Source organism: Ceratotherium simum, chromosome 31 (assembly GCF_057802395.1).
Source record: "Ceratotherium simum simum isolate JZ-2026a chromosome 31, ASM5780239v1, whole genome shotgun sequence".
Lineage (NCBI taxonomy): Eukaryota > Metazoa > Chordata > Mammalia > Perissodactyla > Rhinocerotidae > Ceratotherium > Ceratotherium simum.
In genome coordinates, this window is record NC_141930.1 from 15,036,412 (window position 1) to 15,043,740 (window position 7,329).

The 7,329-nt window shown below is 36.8% G+C and overlaps 1 pseudogene; it reads right to left on the reverse strand.

Moving 5' to 3' along the window:
* Window positions 1-884: 884 nt before the first annotated feature.
* Window positions 885-2,456, reverse strand: LOC101392294 (small ribosomal subunit protein uS10 pseudogene; annotated as a pseudogene).
* Between the last annotated feature and the right edge of the window lie 4,873 nt (window positions 2,457-7,329).

The window sequence follows — 7,329 nt, forward strand, 5'->3', positions numbered from 1 at the left end:
GCGTCCCATATAAAATGGAGGAAGATGGGCACAGATCTTAGCCCAGCGCCAGTCTTCCTCAGCAAAAAAAGAGGAGGATCGGCAGATGTTAGCACAGGGCTGATCTTCCTCACAAAAAAAAAAAAAAAAAGAAGAATGTATATTCTGAAGTTCTTTGGTGGAGTGATAAACGTCAATTAGGTCAAGTTGGTTGATAGTGTTGTTCATATCGTTTATACCCTTACTGATTTTTTTTTTTGGCCTGTGTGTTCTATTAATAACTACAAAGATGTATTGGAGTCACCAATGATAATTGTGGCTTTGTCTATTTGTCCTCTCAGATTCATCAGTTTTTGCCTCATGTATTTTGAAATTCTGCTATTAGGTGTGTACACCTTTAGGACTGTTACGTTGACTTGGAGAACGTACCCCTTTATCATTATGTAATGTTATACTTTATTTCTGATACTATTTCTTGTTTTGAAGTCTCTTTGACTGAATTTAATTTGCCTACTCCAGCTTAGGTTTTTCGTGAGGGACCGGGCTGATAGTGTTTGCATGGTATACGCTTTTACTTTTAACTTAATGCATGTCTTTATATTTAAAGTGAGTCTCCCGTAGACAACGTATAACTGAGTCTTGTTTCTACAGCCAATCTAACAATCTTTTCCTTGTAACTAATGTATTTAGACATTTAAAGTAGTTATTATTATGGCTGGATTAAAATCTACTGCCTTGCTAGCGGTTTTCTACTTGTTCCATTTGTTTTTTCTTGCCTTTTTGTTCACTTTCTGTCTTCTCTGAATTATTAAGCACTTTTATGATTCCATTTTCTCTCCTCTAATTACTTATTATTTATACCTCTTTTTTAAACAACTGATAATCAATTTATTAAAATAGTTGATTTAAGCATCTGCAACGGTGACTTCAGTCTCTGTTCCTGGCTCCATACTGATTGAAGTAAGCGGTTCAACAATCTTGGAAGGACCTTACAAGTCAATGAACCACCTGTGGATTCTCACCTGGAAATGATCCAAGTCTCAGAACCTTCACTACCGGGACTTTTTCTCATAGGGATTCTCAGTCTTGGTAGGCATCCGATCTGGTCCTTTCACTCTGAGGTTCCTTTCCTTTGCATTTCTGATCAAGTGAGGACACCCCTTCTCCAGGCATTTCACATTGTAGCTGGTTAGGATAATTCTAATTCAGTGAACCACCACCTTGGGTCCAGTGGTGTCTGTCCGGTATCTTTATTATTTTTTTTGGTGAGGAAGATTGGCCTTGAGCTAACATCTGCCAATCTTCCTCTTTTTGCTGAGGAAGACTGGCCCTGGGCTAACATCCATGCCCATCTTCCTCCACTTTATATGGGATGCCACCATAGCATGGCTTGGTAAGCAGTGCGTTGGTGCGCGCCCGGGATCCGAACCGGCGAATCCTGGGCCACTGCAGCGGAGCGTGTGCACTTAACTGCTTGCGCCACCAGGCCGGCCCCCCTATGTCATTTTAAACCGTGGGTTTTCTTCCCTCTTCATATAACTTATAAGTTTTTTGTTGAAAGTTAGACATATTATACAAGACAATAGATATTGAGATAAATAATGGTTATGCTGGAAATGAGCACACCCTTCCTTCTGCTGGCTGTTAGTGCAGGGGTTCGTGTCAATCTAGTCAGGAGCTGGGCTGGGTTTAAAGCTTGCTTCCAGTTCGGCTTTGGGTGTCCCTACTTGGCTTAGGCTTTTTCCTTTGTGCAACAGAGGATCTGTCTCTTGCAGCTCTCCCAGCTGTATTCCACTCTTAATTGTATCTGACACTTTACAGGGTGTTGGAGGTGGGGGAGTAGGGGAAGGAGGTGTTGTCTGATGTTCTTATTCAGCCTCAGATTTGGCAGGCATTGTGAACCTAGATCTTGGGGCTGTGACATTCTCAAGTACTCCTTCTCCTTCTCCAGGGGTAATGCTGGGCCTCCACAGAGTCCCACCCCTCCCCCAGGGGCCTCAGTCTACACTTTTGTTCTCTTTTCCCTGCATATTAAGGCTTTTGTTCCTTTGAGATGATACAGAAGATGAATCTGGCAGTGTTTCGGCAGTGGCTTCTGTTCCCTCCCCTGCTCCGGCCAGTATCACAGGAAAAGTTTTCTTAGGCATTGCCCCAATCTTCCCTGTGAGTTCCTAGAGGAAAATCCTTCGAGAGAGTGTGACCCCTGTCACACATGTCTGCAGCCCCCAGGGACTTCTGACTCCCTCCCAGCCTTTAGCAATTCATTAAAAATTTCTAGCTGAATCTTCTTTTTGGCTTATATGGAGGTTGGCAACATCGTTTTTTGCAAGCACTTGTCTCTCCCCATATTTCAGAGTAGTTTTTTGCCCTGCAATCTCATTTCTCTCAAGGGTTCAAGGAAAGTCATTAATTTCCAGCTTGTCAGCTTTTTTACTTGTTGTTCGGGCAGGAGTGATAGTCTTTTCAGCGCCCTTCATCTCCAAGCTGAAATATGAAGTCTTTTTCTACAAAGAGGCAATTTGACCCATCCCTCATAGTTCTCATAAAACAGTGAAATAAGCATAGGTTAAAAGGCCTACAAGTTTTTAAAAGGAAAAAAAAACTAGTTTCCAGTTCCTGCCATGTAATTAATTAAATAGGATTGTGACTTCAAACAGGAAAACTGGACTGATAAGACTTATTAGACCCACCACCCCAAAAGGATAAAATGATACAACTACGTGAAAGTGAGCTGGAAATTAAAAATAAGATATGGGACAAATGCAAAATATGAGCTTATATTTTATCTTTAGTTGAAGGTTGTGTGGTTAAAAACAAAATAGGTGTTTCACATCTGGCCACATACAGATTCAGATCAGTTCAGCAACATTTAATGACCACCTACTGTATGCCATACTTTGTCCTAGTCATTTCTCCATCTGAGGAATGACTAGGACACAATCTGTGCCTTCAAGGAGTTTTTAGTCCAGCAGAGAAGACAAATATGTGTTTAATTTGACTCAATCACTTAATTATAACTATCTGAAACTAATATCTGTCCGCTGGCTTTTTAGAAGAAAACTGAGTAACACAATATACACATATGAAAATAAATTGTTTTACAATTAAATTATTCCACATTAGGATACTGTTCTAAATCAGAAAAAAATGACAACTGATTTTCCCTAAAAATATCACCCTGATTATAACTTCATCAAATAGATAAAAACTCTTCTTAGAGCTAAAGGAATATTTTACTCTTTAAACAATTAATTTATATCTCAGATACTGCAGTAGCATGCTTTAAAGAGTTAAAACATGTCATCACCAGGAAAATGACACTAATAATACTTTATTTTTAAACAGAAACAACATGTTAATATATTACTTGGGTAGCTCCTTAAATGATCTACCCTTTTTTCCCAGTAGGTCATTTATAATCGAGGGGCTCCAGAGCTGAAGAGTTAGATGCAAAAACATGTGTTCAAAGTTGAGACAGGAATGGCAAATGGCCACATTCTTAAGATCACGCAATTGAGTGAACTGGGGAATTCAATACCTAAGCAGATGACAAGTTCAAGGATGACCCTGTTTTAGCAAAAGCTGTTGGAACACATGAAACCATCTGATTTTGAATTTTCACGTGAATCGTTTTGGAGCACAAGGATTAATGAATGTATGAGAATGTGTCCTTGGATTAGCATGCATTCCTACAGAATGAGAATAAGAAATATGAGAAATATTAAGAAGAAAACAAATGCAGCATTGTTAATTTCTTACTATGTGACTAAAAGACTTGAAGCAAAGGATTTGAGTGACTTCAATGGTGGGTTACTTTCCCACAATGCACCTGCATGCAAAAGACAACTGTAAACAGTATATGAATCTGTTTAGAGTCAGAAATATTCACAAGATACCATCAAATATGGCTCAATCCCCTTTATGCACGGCTAGGTTTGTTTTCTGGAACTAACGAGATTAAAAATTCAAACCTGCTTATGCATTGGGCTAAACAGTAGGATTACCTAAAAACAAATCTCTATCTATCTATATATATAAAATTATGAACTACACAATTTGAGAGCATTTTGGCTATTAAAAAATATTTGAGATTAAATCGATTGTGTAATTTAAAACAGTTGGTATATGAAAAAACTCTATCTTCAGTTCATGCGACTTATTTCCTCAAATATTACAATAAATGATGAGCTAAATATTCAATATAAGTAATTCAGACCCTGCTCTGTTTATAACAAGGGCAAGTCAATGGTCTGCGAGAATTGTGAACTTCGCTATTGTTCAGGGTCAATCTGAACAGGGGCACCAGCTGTTCTATTAGATAATGTCTTGGATAAAGTCACTCTTGAATGAAAATTTTCACACTTTGTAATAATAATGCATCACTACTGAAAAAAAAAAACAACGATGATGACAAATATCTGAGATAATCCGGAAACAAATTCTTTTCCATGACCAAATTTATTTTCTAAGCCAAGAAAGAAATAATTAGCATTTTGCCAAACTCCATGCTTCTGCAACAGTTTAGAAATTAACAATACAGTATTAGTACAATGAGAACATGTATTCAAAGTGCAACAGCAGTTTATCTACAGCGACCTTATCTCCCACTTTAAGGAGAAATAAAAATGAATGAACAGACCTATTTGACAATAACTTGGAAAAATTAGGGAGGCCATGCAATGCACATATTGATATTGGAATTGTTTCTTGTTGCTTATTCTAAAAGTGTCATTCTTTCATCTTCCAAACACCTATCAATTGGTAATGAGAGGAAAGGAAAAATACTCTTGTTCATGATAGAAACACAGGTGGGAATATTAATAAACTTATTCTGATGGCAGTGTTGGTAATGGGATTTAAAGAATATATTTTACTTGTGCAGCCAAAACATGCTTACCAGTTGAAAAGTTAGCTATATAGATGAGAGATTGTTTGTATATTTTCTTTTTATATTGCAGATTTTCTTTATAGATGGCACAAAATCACACAATAGTTTGCTAAATTTCCTTCACCCAAGTCATAATGATTACTGAGAATTGAGTAGCAATGTTGGAGATTTGCTAATAGTAAATCATGTTCTTTATTCCAACTGTGGCTTTACAATGATTTGAATTATGCTGAGATTCTGTTCTAGACAATTTGAAATCAAACAGGAGAATATTAATTTCTTGCAACCAAGACATCTCATACCACAATATGATATGCATGGCTGCCATACAGTAATAGCCGAGCAACATTTTTTAAGCAGAGAGCAGTTAGTGTTCCTTTTCAAGGCAGATGTTTCCCAGATTTGCTATTGTCACTCATTAAGAAAGTAAGACGTCTGTGAGTTATGATAATGTGAGGTACGATATCATATATGCCATCTCATCCATAAAACACCACAGATTGTCTCTGCTAATTCTCTCCTCTGCTTGCTTTAATTGGTTCAGTATGACCGTTTTTCCGTTAGTGTAGAAATGCTTATTTTGTCTGTGATAAAATGTACCCAAACAGAAAAAATAGGTAGGCAGTGGGAATGTTGATAAAGGGGAAGGGGGGTAGGAATTCTAGTTAACAGGACTTGTTATATATTCAAAAATCACATTATTTTAAAGTAATTGTGAAGGAAAATTACTTTGTGTATTTTATGAGACTTATTTAGCATGCATACTCGAATGCGGGGAACAAGGTATATATTTTGGAGGAATTCAAAGCACTGTAACAATAATATCCAATGAACATGTCTATGTAAGAGAATAGAGGGGGTCTTACTCTGTAGCTTTCTATAGTGAACATGGTTCAACTGGCTTGATGGTGACAATGGAACACTTGAACGATGAGACAGAACAAAACCTGGATATTTTTCCCTCCTAGAAATTGAGTTTAATGCCTGAATTATCAGAAAAATAATGTAGTAATATTCCAATGGGTGATTGTAATATTCAACCTAATATATGGCTTCTCAAAGCTATATCCATACCTAAATTGATCTGAAAATTTAAAGATAGATGAAATATATAATACCTTGTTTAATAATCTGTTGTTGACCTGAATGACATTACTATCAATTTAAAAAATATAATAAAAAAATTTATCACTTTTCTTTCATTTCTTCCGAATATTTCAGTTGAAATATCTTCATTTAAAAAAAAGTTACCTCAAGGGGCTGGCTCAGTGGCATAGCAGTTAAGTTCACACGCTCCTCTTCAGTGGCCTGGGGTTCGCAAGTTCGGATCCCAGACGTGGACTGACGCACGGCTTGTCAAGCCATGCTGTGGCGGCGTCCCATATAAAGTAGAGGAAGATGGGCACGGATGTTATCCCCAGGGCCAATCTTCCTTAGCATAAAAAGGAGTATTGGCAATGGATGTTAGCTCAGGGCTAACCTTCCTAACCAAAAAAAAAAAAAAAAAAAAAAAAAAAAAAAAATTACCTCAATAAAAAAATAAATAGAGAAACTAAAGTAAATAAATAATTCATTGGTGAAAGATTAAAAGTTTTCTCTGTGTGTTTGAGAACCATTACTGTCTAGCATTTTATTTCAGGTACAAGTCATTGAAGTAAAAAAATAAAAGACAAATGTATAAAGATTGCAAAGAAAAAACATAGAAATTTTCAATACCAGTTATTAAAAAATAGATTTTTTAAAAATTTATTGACTCTATAGGGGTCATTAGTGGTGAGAGAGGTTTCTATTTTCCCACAGAAGTGGAGCATGATATCTGTGCAGGGCTCCCAGCTGGCCTGCTGCTCAGAACAGAATTTGCAAACCCACATTCCAGATTGCTTCAATATTGCAACATGAGATGACTTAAAGAAGTGAAAACATAAACATCGTAAGAAACAATCAATGGAAATAGAACGATGACTATTTTACAAAACTTTAAATGGAAAGCCTTTAAAAGGCACTGTTTTTCTCAAACAACGGGAAAATGATGACAAGACCCATATACTATTCATGATACTTCAGCAATTTTATGCAAAAGACTGAACAAAATATTAAGCCTTACAGTACAGAAGACTCATAATTCATTAACAACACCCCTCGCACATAACTTTCAGCAGAACTTAGGAATTTATACCAAATGCAAACCACAGACTCAGCTGTGGGTATAATAATAATGGCTCCCAGAGTTTAGTAATTCCAAGTATGAGTATTATGTATGTCACTTCTTTTTTCCCATTATATTAGAACCATAAAATTTATTTCCATCCCAGGCAGCTAACGTAGAACGAATTTATTATGATTGTAATGCCATAAGTGGAGGGGGAGGTTGTGCCTCAAGAGGAAGGGACTTCACAAACGTAGAACAACCTTTTTGCACTAATGTCAACATGGGAATTCTGAGGCTGACTGGGGATCGCAGA